A 13,204-nucleotide genomic window follows, 5' to 3' on the forward strand; every position below is an offset into this window, starting at 1 on the left:
AATACCATGCTAATTCTCTACCTATCATCAAAAACTCTCATCAGACCTACTGCACTCCTCACAATAGTTCTGGTAAACCTTCATTCAAAACTCAGCTTCCCTGAGTTGAATTACTTTACTTTAATCTATGACAACTATATTTCTTATGCCACCAAGAAATACAAAGTCATGGACGATTTTAGTCCAAGCGTGCGCTTACATTCAAGTATTGCTTGACTAAAATGGGATAGTGCCTTCGCACAAAAGAATATATGTTGATGTTTCAGTTCGGTTTACAATGTTTCCCTTTTCTTTTAGAATTCGTAAATTGGCTATCTCAAGAAAACCTACCTCGCGTCCAAGATAATTTTCCCAAGGAAACCAATCACAATTCTTTCACTCATACACTTCTACTGGTATCACCTACTGTATTCACAAATACTGACAGTTCGTATGTGAAACAAAAATCTACGTGTTACAACATACCTATCCAACTGACCTATTCATGCACATGCAGTCGTGCAAAATGTACAAATACAAAAATGAATTACCATAGCCAGACCTCCGAATGAGTTTTGTGACAAACCTGCACAATGGTGTGATACCCAACTAAAAAATTTAGAATTTTGGCTCGTGTCTTTGGAAATAATCCCAAAAACAAGAATGTCTTGGAACTATCCCTTGGACGAGTACCCCCAAATGTTGCGGATCCTAGTCTGTTGCGTACTCGGAGGGTACGAAGACCTCACCTTTTACGTTATAAATCAGAACAAGAATGAATTTTGTTTCTAAAAAAAATTCTATCACACCATTATTGCAGATTCATGCACAAAACACACAAGACGTATTTGTAAATTTATAGATTCAACTTTTATTTACTGGCTTGTTCCGTGGTCGACGGGTTATTCTTCATTTCTGTATCGTTCATATATCCTGGATCTAATTCTAAAAGTCACTCATCTTGAAAATACGCAGTGATGATGTTGACAGTCGGAACGTCGTGTGGTCCAGGCTGGTTATCGTCGAACGGTTATATAAAGTTCATCATTGATGATCAGGAAAACATCGCACGAAGTTAGAGGGTTGATCGTGAAAAAAACTCGTCCCTCAGATCTCGAACTGGAAACTCGTAGTCGTAACTCGAAACACCAACATATCTGTCGAAATAATGACAAGTCTCAGAACTGGGAATTATTCTATCATCATACAAACCGTTTCCCCTGAGACCTGTGTGATAAAAACACATCTTGTTATTCAAATGGAGATCCAACTATATCATTCATTACAGCACTTTATAAACAATTAATTATCCACATTCGTTCCTCATGCTGCTCAACGTTCATACAATGTATTACGTTTGATCTACAGTGATCACATAAAATCTTGGTATTTGATCACACTTGTGATACCGTGACCAATACAGTGCTCATAAAAATTAACTTGGTAACCTTGGGAAAATCAACTTGGATCTAAAAAAACATATTTACCGAGAAAAGATTCCATCACCCTGACGGTTACCGGCTACCGCTGTCGCTCACTGCCAGATCTCTGGTCGCTCCGTGAAAGATAGGGTGTCTCCTCTGTGTAAGCTCTTGCTAACTTCGTTCGCCCTTGGCGATGGGTTTTGCTTCTAGGCATGGGCATAGAACGGTGTTGTTGTGGTCCTCTCATGCTTTCGCTCCTTTTCTTCCACTTTCCGTTGCCTTTTCTTTTCGATCGTTATTCTTTTCTCTCTCTGCGCAAACTCCTTAATCGCTAACCGAAACTCATCTTTGCGTTGTTAGCTAACCTAGACCAATGGAAACTCTTGTCTATTCGCGAAAATAGCGATCAAGAATTTCGTACCTAATAATAACCTCATTTATTATCTAACTCCTTATGTTCCCAATACTAATGAACAAAGTAAACTGACGATCACATCGAAAGTAAAAGAATAAGCTTTGAAGGAAACTCCTTCAAGAAATACGACAACTCCTTGACGACAAACAAAATGACGTCAACTGATAGCAAAACTTTGACGTAATTATACTTCGGTTTTCCCGACGATTCATAGGCACTTGCTGCATCACCTAATTAAATAGACCATAGGTGCCTGACGGTGCTCGGTATTTGTATGGACCTGAATAGCTTGCGTACATTTTCGCAACAGTCTCCACACCCTGTCCTCCCCTTGACCCTCCCTATCCCACCATTTGACCAAACTTAGTGACGTAGTCTCCACACCCTCGTATTCCCCTTGACCCTCCCTATCCCACCATTTGACCAAACTTAGTGACGTAGTCTCCACACCCTCGTCCTCCCCTTGACCCTCCCTCTCCCACCATTTGACCAAACTTAGTGACGTAGTCTCCACACCCTGTCCTCCCCTTGACCCTCCCTATCCCACCATTTGACCAAACTTAGTGACGTAGTCTCCACACCCCTCGTCCTCCCCTTGACCCTCCCTATCCCACCATTTGACCAAACTTAGTGACGTAGTCTCCACACCCTCGTCCTCCCCTTGACCCTCCCTCTCCCACCATTTGACCAAACTTAGTGACGTAGTCTCCCCACCCTTGTCCTCCCCTTGACCCTCCCTCTCCCACCATTTGACCAAACTTAGTGACGTAGTCTCCACACCCTCGTCCTCCCCTTGACCCTCCCTCTCCCACCATTTGACCAAACTTAGTGACGTAGTCTCCACACCCTCGTCCTCCCCTTGACCCTCCCTCTCCCACCATTTGACCAAACTTAGTGACGTAGTCTCCCCACCCTTGTCCTCCCCTTGACCCTCCCTCTCCCACCATTTGACCAAACTTAGTGACGTAGTCTCCACACCCTCGTCCTCCCCTTGACCCTCCCTCTCCCACCATTTGACCAAACTTAGTGACGTAGTCTCCACACCCTGTCCTCCCCTTGACCCTCCCTATCCCACCATTTGACCAAACTTAGTGACGTAGTCTCCACACCCTCGTCCTCCCCTTGACCCTCCCTCTCCCACCATTTGACCAAACTTAGTGACGTAGTCTCCACACCCTGTCCTCCCCTTGACCCTCCCTATCCCACCATTTGACCAAACTTAGTGACGTAGTCTCCACACCCTGTCCTCCCCTTGACCCTCCCTATCCCACCATTTGACCAAACTTAGTGACGTAGTCTCCACCCCCTCGTCCTCCCCTTGACCCTCCCTCTCCCACCATTTGACCAAACTTAGTGACGTAGTCTCCACACCCTCCCCTTGACCCTCCCTCTCCCACCATTTGACCAAACTTAGTGACGTTGTCTCCACACCCTGTCCTCCCCTTGACCCTCCCTATCCCACCATTTGACCAAACTTAGTGACGTAGTCTCCACACCCCTCCCCTTGACCCTCCCTATCCCACCATTTGACCAAATTTAGTGACGTAGTCTCCACACCCTGTCCTCCCCTTGACCCTCCCTATCCCACCATTTGACCAAACTTAGTGACGTAGTCTCCACACCCTGTCCTCCCCTTGACCCTCCCTATCCCACCATTTGACCAAACTTAGTGACGTAGTCTCCACACCCTGTCCTCCCCTTGACCCTCCCTATCCCACCATTTGACCAAACTTAGTGACGTAGTCTCCACACCCTGTCCTCCCCTTGACCCTCCCTATCCCACCATTTGACCAAACTTAGTGACGTAGTCTCCACACCCTCGTCCTCCCCTTGACCCTCCCTATCCCACCATTTGACCAAACTTAGTGACGTAGTCTCCCCACCCCTCCCCTTGACCCTCCCTATCCCACCATTTGACCAAACTTAGTGACGTAGTCTCCCCACCCTCCCCTTGACCCTCCCTATCCCACCATTTGACCAAACTTAGTGACGTAGTCTCCACACCCTCCCCTTGCCCCTCCCTATCCCACAATTTGACCAAACTTAGTGACGTAGTCTCCACCCCCTCGTCCTCCCCTTGCCCCTCCCTCTCCCACCATTTGACCAAACTTAGTGACGTAGTCTCCACACCCTCGTCCTCCCCTTGACCCTCCCTCTCCCACCATTTGACCAAACTTAGTGACGTAGTCTCCACACCCTGTCCTCCCCTTGACCCTCCCTCTCCCACCATTTGACCAAACTTAGTGACGTAGTCTCCACACCCTCGTCCTCCCCTTGACCCTCCCTATCCCACCATTTGACCAAACTTAGTGACGTAGTCTCCACACCCTGTCCTCCCCTTGACCCTCCCTATCCCACCATTTGACCAAACTTAGTGACGTAGTCTCCACACCCTGTCCTCCCCTTGACCCTCCCTATCCCACCATTTGACCAAACTTAGTGACGTAGTCTCCACACCCTGTCCTCCCCTTGACCCTCCCTATCCCACCATTTGACCAAACTTAGTGACGTAGTCTCCACACCCTGTCCTCCCCTTGACCCTCCCTATCCCACCATTTGACCAAACTTAGTGACGTAGTCTCCACACCCTGTCCTCCCCTTGACCCTCCCTATCCCACCATTTGACCAAACTTAGTGACGTAGTCTCCACACCCTGTCCTCCCCTTGACCCTCCCTATCCCACCATTTGACCAAACTTAGTGACGTAGTCTCCACACCCCTCCCCTTGACCCTCCCTATCCCACCATTTGACCAAACTTAGTGACGTAGTCTCCACACCCTCCCCTTGACCCTCCCTATCCCACCATTTGACCAAACTTAGTGACGTAGTCTCCACACCCTGTCCTCCCCTTGACCCTCCCTATCCCACCATTTGACCAAACTTAGTGACGTAGTCTCCACACCCTCGTCCTCCCCTTGACCCTCCCTCTCCCACCATTTGACCAAACTTAGTGACGTAGTCTCCACACCCTGTCCTCCCCTTGACCCTCCCTATCCCACCATTTGACCAAACTTAGTGACGTAGTCTCCACACCCTGTCCTCCCCTTGACCCTCCCTATCCCACAATTTGACCAAACTTAGTGACGTAGTCTCCACACCCTGTCCTCCCCTTGACCCTCCCTATCCCACCATTTGGCCAAACTTAGTGACGTAGTCTCCACACCCTGTCCTCCCCTTGACCCTCCCTATCCCACAATTTGACCAAACTTAGTGACGTAGTCTCCACACCCTGTCCTCCCCTTGACCCTCCCTATCCCACCATGTGACCAAACTTAGTGACGTAGTCTCCACACCCCTCCCCTTGCCCCTCCCTATCCCACCATTTGACCAAACTTAGTGACGTAGTCTCCACCCCCTCCCCTTGCCCCTCCCTATCCCACCATTTGACCAAACTTAGTGACGTAGTCTCCACCCCCTCCCCTTGACCCTCCCTATCCCACCATTTGACCAAACTTAGTGACGTAGTCTCCACACCCTGTCCTCCCCTTGACCCTCCCTATCCCACCATTTGACCAAACTTAGTGACGTAGTCTCCACACCCTGTCCTCCCCTTGACCCTCCCTATCCCACCATTTGACCAAACTTAGTGACGTAGTCTCCCCACCCTCGTCCTCCCCTTGACCCTCCCTATCCCACCATTTGACCAAACTTAGTGACGTAGTCTCCACACCCTCCCCTTGACCCTCCCTATCCCACCATTTGACCAAACTTAGTGACGTAGTCTCCACACCCTGTCCTCCCCTTGACCCTCCCTATCCCACCATTTGACCAAACTTAGTGACGTAGTCTCCACACCCTCGTCCTCCCCTTGACCCTACCTATCCCACCATTTGACCAAACCTAGTGACGTAGTCTCCACACCCCTCCCCTTGACCCTCCCTATCCCACCATTTGACCAAACTTAGTGACGTAGTCTCCACACCCTGTCCTCCCCTTGACCCTCCCTATCCCACCATTTGACCAAACTTAGTGACGTAGTCTCCACACCCTGTCCTCCCCTTGACCCTCCCTCTCCCACCATTTGACCAAACTTAGTGACGTAGTCTCCACACCCTGTCCTCCCCTTGACCCTCCCTATCCCACCATTTGACCAAACTTAGTGACGTAGTCTCCACACCCTGTCCTCCCCTTGACCCTCCCTTTCCCACCATTTGACCAAACTTAGTGACGTAGTCTCCACACCCTGTCCTCCCCTTGACCCTCCCTATCCCACCATTTGACCAAACTTAGTGACGTAGTCTCCACACCCCTCGTCCTCCCCTTGACCCTCCCTATCCCACCATGTGACCAAACTTAGTGACGTAGTCTCCACACCCTGTCCTCCCCTTGACCCTCCCTATCCCACCATTTGACCAAACTTAGTGACGTAGTCTCCACACCCCTCCCCTTGACCCTCCCTATCCCACCATGTGACCAAACTTAGTGACGTAGTCTCCACACCCTGTCCTCCCCTTGACCCTCCCTATCCCACCATTTGACCAAACTTAGTGACGTAGTCTCCACACCCCTCCCCTTGACCCTCCCTATCCCACCATTTGACCAAACTTAGTGACGTAGTCTCCACACCCTCGTCCTCCCCTTGACCCTCCCTATCCCACCATTTGACCAAACTTAGTGACGTAGTCTCCACACCCTCCCCTTGCCCCTCCCTATCCCACCATTTGACCAAACTTAGTGACGTAGTCTCCACACCCTGTCCTGCCCTTGACCCTCCCTATCCCACCATTTGACCAAACTTAGTGACGTAGTCTCCACACCCTCCCCTTGACCCTCCCTATCCCACCATTTGACCAAACTTAGTGACGTAGTCTCCACACCCTGTCCTCCCCTTGACCCTCCCTATCCCACCATTTGACCAAACTTAGTGACGTAGTCTCCACACCCTCGTCCTCCCCTTGACCCTCCCTATCCCACCATTTGACCAAACTTAGTGACGTAGTCTCCACACCCTCGTCCTCCCCTTGACCCTCCCTATCCCACCATTTGACCAAACTTAGTGACGTAGTCTCCACACCCTGTCCTCCCCTTGACCCTCCCTATCCCACCATTTGACCAAACTTAGTGACGTAGTCTCCACACCCCTCCCCTTGACCCTCCCTATCCCACCATTTGACCAAACTTAGTGACGTAGTCTCCACACCCCTCCCCTTGCCCCTCCCTATCCCACCATTTGACCAAACTTAGTGACGTAGTCTCCACACCCTCGTCCTCCCCTTGACCCTCCCTATCCCACCATTTGACCAAACTTAGTGACGTAGTCTCCACACCCCTCCCCTTGACCCTCCCTATCCCACCATTTGACCAAACTTAGTGACGTAGTCTCCACACCCTGTCCTCCCCTTGACCCTCCCTATCCCACCATTTGACCAAACTTAGTGACGTAGTCTCCACACCCTGTCCTCCCCTTGACCCTCCCTATCCCACCATTTGACCAAACTTAGTGACGTAGTCTCCACACCCTGTCCTCCCCTTGACCCTCCCTATCCCACCATTTGACCAAACTTAGTGACGTAGTCTCCACACCCTCGTCCTCCCCTTGACCCTCCCTATCCCACCATTTGACCAAACTTAGTGACGTAGTCTCCACACCCTGTCCTCCCCTTGACCCTCCCTATCCCACCATTTGACCAAACTTAGTGACGTAGTCTCCACACCCTGTCCTCCCCTTGACCCTCCCTATCCCACCATTTGACCAAACTTAGTGACGTAGTCTCCACACCCTCGTCCTCCCCTTGACCCTCCCTATCCCACCATTTGACCAAACTTAGTGACGTAGTCTCCACACCCTGTCCTCCCCTTGACCCTCCCTATCCCACCATTTGACCAAACTTAGTGACGTAGTCTCCACACCCTCGTCCTCCCCTTGACCCTCCCTATCCCACCATTTGACCAAACTTAGTGACGTAGTCTCCACACCCTCGTCCTCCCCTTGACCCTCCCTATCCCACCATTTGACCAAACTTAGTGACGTAGTCTCCACACCCTCGTCCTCCCCTTGACCCTCCCTATCCCACCATTTGACCAAACTTAGTGACGTAGTCTCCACACCCTCGTCCTCCCCTTGACCCTCCCTATCCCACCATTTGACCAAACTTAGTGACGTAGTCTCCACACCCTCGTCCTCCCCTTGACCCTCCCTATCCCACCATTTGACCAAACTTAGTGACGTAGTCTCCACACCCCTCCCCTTGACCCTCCCTATCCCACCATTTGACCAAACTTAGTGACGTAGTCTCCACACCCTGTCCTCCCCTTGACCCTCCCTATCCCACCATTTGACCAAACTTAGTGACGTAGTCTCCACACCCTGTCCTCCCCTTGACCCTCCCTATCCCACCATTTGACCAAACTTAGTGACGTAGTCTCCCCACCCTCGTCCTCCCCTTGACCCTCCCTATCCCACCATTTGACCAAACTTAGTGACGTAGTCTCCACACCCTCGTCCTCCCCTTGACCCTCCCTATCCCACCATTTGACCAAACTTAGTGACGTAGTCTCCACACCCTGTCCTCCCCTTGACCCTCCCTATCCCACCATTTGACCAAACTTAGTGACGTAGTCTCCCCACCCTCCCCTTGACCCTCCCTATCCCACCATTTGACCAAACTTAGTGACGTAGTCTCCACACCCTCCCCTTGCCCCTCCCTATCCCACCATTTGACCAAACTTAGTGACGTAGTCTCCACACCCTCCCCTTGACCCTCCCTATCCCACCATTTGACCAAACTTAGTGACGTAGTCTCCACACCCTCCCCTTGACCCTCCCTATCCCACCATTTGACCAAACTTAGTGACGTAGTCTCCACACCCTCCCCTTGACCCTCCCTATCCCACCATTTGACCAAACTTAGTGACGTAGTCTCCACACCCTCGTCCTCCCCTTGACCCTCCCTATCCCACCATTTGACCAAACTTAGTGACGTAGTCTCCACACCCTGTCCTCCCCTTGACCCTCCCTATCCCACCATTTGACCAAACTTAGTGACGTAGTCTCCACACCCTCGTCCTCCCCTTGACCCTCCCTATCCCACCATTTGACCAAACTTAGTGACGTAGTCTCCACACCCTCGTCCTCCCCTTGACCCTCCCTATCCCACCATTTGACCAAACTTAGTGACGTAGTCTCCACACCCTGTCCTCCCCTTGACCCTCCCTATCCCACCATTTGACCAAACTTAGTGACGTAGTCTCCACACCCTCGTCCTCCCCTTGACCCTCCCTATCCCACCATTTGACCAAACTTAGTGACGTAGTCTCCACACCCTCGTCCTCCCCTTGACCCTCCCTATCCCACCATTTGACCAAACTTAGTGACGTAGTCTCCACACCCTGTCCTCCCCTTGACCCTCCCTATCCCACCATTTGACCAAACTTAGTGACGTAGTCTCCCCACCCTCCCCTTGACCCTCCCTATCCCACCATTTGACCAAACTTAGTGACGTAGTCTCCACACCCTCCCCTTGCCCCTCCCTATCCCACCATTTGACCAAACTTAGTGACGTAGTCTCCACACTCCTCCCCTTGACCCTCCCTATCCCACCATTTGACCAAACTTAGTGACGTAGTCTCCACACCCCTCCCCTTGACCCTCCCTATCCCACCATTTGACCAAACTTAGTGACGTAGTCTCCACACCCTCCCCTTGACCCTCCCTATCCCACCATTTGACCAAACTTAGTGACGTAGTCTCCACACCCTCGTCCTCCCCTTGACCCTCCCTATCCCACCATTTGACCAAACTTAGTGACGTAGTCTCCACACCCTGTCCTCCCCTTGACCCTCCCTATCCCACCATTTGACCAAACTTAGTGACGTAGTCTCCACACCCTCGTCCTCCCCTTGACCCTCCCTATCCCACCATTTGACCAAACTTAGTGACGTAGTCTCCACACCCTCGTCCTCCCCTTGACCCTCCCTATCCCACCATTTGACCAAACTTAGTGACGTAGTCTCCACACCCTGTCCTCCCCTTGACCCTCCCTATCCCACCATTTGACCAAACTTAGTGACGTAGTCTCCACACCCTCGTCCTCCCCTTGACCCTCCCTATCCCAACCATTTGACCAAACTTAGTGACGTAGTCTCCACACCCTCGTCCTCCCCTTGACCCTCCCTATCCCACCATTTGACCAAACTTAGTGACGTAGTCTCCACACCCTGTCCTCCCCTTGACCCTCCCTATCCCACCATTTGACCAAACTTAGTGACGTAGTCTCCACACCCTGTCCTCCCCTTGACCCTCCCTATCCCACCATTTGACCAAACTTAGTGACGTAGTCTCCACACCCTCGTCCTCCCCTTGCCCCTCCCTATCCCACCATTTGACCAAACTTAGTGACGTAGTCTCCACACCCTCGTCCTCCCCTTGACCCTCCCTATCCCACCATTTGACCAAACTTAGTGACGTAGTCTCCACACCCTCGTCCTCCCCTTGACCCTCCCTATCCCACCATTTGACCAAACTTAGTGACGTAGTCTCCACACCCTCGTCCTCCCCTTGACCCTCCCTCTCCCACCATTTGACCAAACTTAGTGACGTAGTCTCCACACCTTGTCCTCCCCTTGACCCTCCCTATCCCACCATTTGACCAAACTTAGTGACGTAGTCTCCACACCCTCGTCCTCCCCTTGACCCTCCCTATCCCACCATTTGACCAAACTTAGTGACGTAGTCTCCACACCCTCGTCCTCCCCTTGACCCTCCCTATCCCACCATTTGACCAAACTTAGTGACGTAGTCTCCACACCCTCGTCCTCCCCTTGACCCTCCCTATCCCACCATTTGACCAAACTTAGTGACGTAGTCTCCACACCCTCGTCCTCCCCTTGACCCTCCCTATCCCACCATTTGACCAAACTTAGTGACGTAGTCTCCACACCCTGTCCTCCCCTTGACCCTCCCTATCCCACCATTTGACCAAACTTAGTGACGTAGTCTCCACACCCTCGTCCTCCCCTTGACCCTCCCTATCCCACCATTTGACCAAACTTAGTGACGTAGTCTCCACACCCTGTCCTCCCCTTGACCCTCCCTATCCCACCATTTGACCAAACTTAGTGACGTAGTCTCCACACCCTGTCCTCCCCTTGACCCTCCCTATCCCACCATTTGACCAAACTTAGTGACGTAGTCTCCACACCCTCGTCCTCCCCTTGACCCTCCCTATCCCACCATTTGACCAAACTTAGTGACGTAGTCTCCACACCCTCCCCTTGACCCTCCCTATCCCACCATTTGACCAAACTTAGTGACGTAGTCTCCACACCCTGTCCTCCCCTTGACCCTCCCTATCCCACCATTTGACCAAACTTAGTGACGTAGTCTCCACACCCTGTCCTCCCCTTGACCCTCCCTATCCCACCATTTGACCAAACTTAGTGACGTAGTCTCCACACCCTGTCCTCCCCTTGACCCTCCCTATCCCACCATTTGACCAAACTTAGTGACGTAGTCTCCACACCCTGTCCTCCCCTTGACCCTCCCTATCCCACCATTTGACCAAACTTAGTGACGTAGTCTCCACACCCTGTCCTCCCCTTGACCCTCCCTATCCCACCATTTGACCAAACTTAGTGACGTAGTCTCCACACCCTGTCCTCCCCTTGACCCTCCCTATCCCACCATTTGACCAAACTTAGTGACGTAGTCTCCACACCCTGTCCTCCCCTTGACCCTCCCTATCCCACCATTTGACCAAACTTAGTGACGTAGTCTCCACACCCTCGTCTTCCCCTTGACCCTCCCTATCCCACCATGTGACCAAACTTAGTGACGTAGTCTCCACACCCTCGTCTTCCCCTTGACCCTCCCTATCCCACCATTTGACCAAACTTAGTGACGTAGTCTCCACACCCTGTCCTCCCCTTGACCCTCCCTATCCCACCATTTGACCAAACTTAGTGACGTAGTCTCCACACCCTCTCCCCTTGACCCTCCCTATCCCACCATTTGACCAAACTTAGTGACGTAGTCTCCACACCCTGTCCTCCCCTTGACCCTCCCTATCCCACCATTTGACCAAACTTAGTGACGTAGTCTCCACACCCTGTCCTCCCCTTGACCCTCCCTATCCCACCATTTGACCAAACTTAGTGACGTAGTCTCCACACCCTGTCCTCCCCTTGACCCTCCCTATCCCACCATTTGACCAAACTTAGTGACGTAGTCTCCACACCCTGTCCTCCCCTTGACCCTCCCTATCCCACCATTTGACCAAACTTAGTGACGTAGTCTCCACACCCCTCGTCTTCCCCTTGACCCTCCCTATCCCACCATTTGACCAAACTTAGTGACGTAGTCTCCACACCCTCGTCCTCCCCTTGATCCTCCCTATCCCACCATTTGACCAAACTTAGTGACGTAGTCTCCACACCCCTCCCCTTGACCCTCCCTATCCCACCATTTGACCAAACTTAGTGACGTAGTCTCCACACCCTGTCCTCCCCTTGACCCTCCCTATCCCACCATTTGACCAAACTTAGTGACGTAGTCTCCACACCCTGTCCTCCCCTTGACCCTCCCTATCCCACCATTTGACCAAACTTAGTGACGTAGTCTCCACACCCTCGTCCTCCCCTTGATCCTCCCTATCCCATCATTTGACCAAACTTAGTGACGTAGTCTCCACACCCTCGTCCTCCCCTTGATCCTCCCTATCCCACCATTTGACCAAACTTAGTGACGTAGTCTCCACACCCTGTCCTCCCCTTGACCCTCCCTATCCCACCATTTGACCAAACTTAGTGACGTAGTCTCCACACCCCTCCCCTTGACCCTCCCTATCCCACCATTTGACCAAACTTAGTGACGTAGTCTCCACACCCCTCCCCTTGACCCTCCCTATCCCACCATTTGACCAAACTTAGTGACGTAGTCTCCACACCCTCCCCTTGACCCTCCCTATCCCACCATTTGACCAAACTTAGTGACGTAGTCTCCACACCCTCCCCCTTGACCCTCCCTATCCCACCATTTGACCAAACTTAGTGACGTAGTCTCCACACCCCTCCCCTTGACCCTCCCTATCCCACCATGTGACCAAACTTAGTGACGTAGTCTCCACACCCTCGTCCTCCCCTTGACCCTCCCTATCCCACCATTTGACCAAACTTAGTGACGTAGTCTCCACACCCTGTCCTCCCCTTGACCCTCCCTATCCCACCATTTGACCAAACTTAGTGACGTAGTCTCCACACCCTCGTCCTCCCCTTTACCCTCCCTATCCCACCATTTGACCAAACTTAGTGACGTAGTCTCCACACCCTCGTCCTCCCCTTGATCCTCCCTATCCCACCATTTGACCAAACTTAGTGACGTAGTCTCCACACCCTGTCCTCCCCTTGACCCTCCCTATCCCACCATTTGACCAAACTTAGTGACGTAGT

General features: G+C 51.8%; 1 protein-coding gene and 1 long non-coding RNA gene across 2 annotated transcripts in view; both read right to left on the reverse strand.

Moving 5' to 3' along the window:
- The window catches only part of LOC138950206 (uncharacterized), a 596,636-nt gene that overhangs the window by 536,435 nt on the left and 46,997 nt on the right, over nucleotides 1-13,204 (reverse strand). The window lies entirely within an intron of this gene.
- Nucleotides 827-1,575, reverse strand: LOC138950195 (uncharacterized). Its single transcript, XR_011450546.1, has 2 exons — nucleotides 1,467-1,575; nucleotides 827-1,136 (listed from the first exon to the last, which is right to left on the reverse strand). It is a non-coding gene; the product is annotated as an uncharacterized lncRNA (long non-coding RNA).

The sequence above is a fragment of the Littorina saxatilis genome, linkage group LG16, assembly GCF_037325665.1.
Source record: "Littorina saxatilis isolate snail1 linkage group LG16, US_GU_Lsax_2.0, whole genome shotgun sequence".
Taxonomy (NCBI): domain Eukaryota; kingdom Metazoa; phylum Mollusca; class Gastropoda; order Littorinimorpha; family Littorinidae; genus Littorina; species Littorina saxatilis.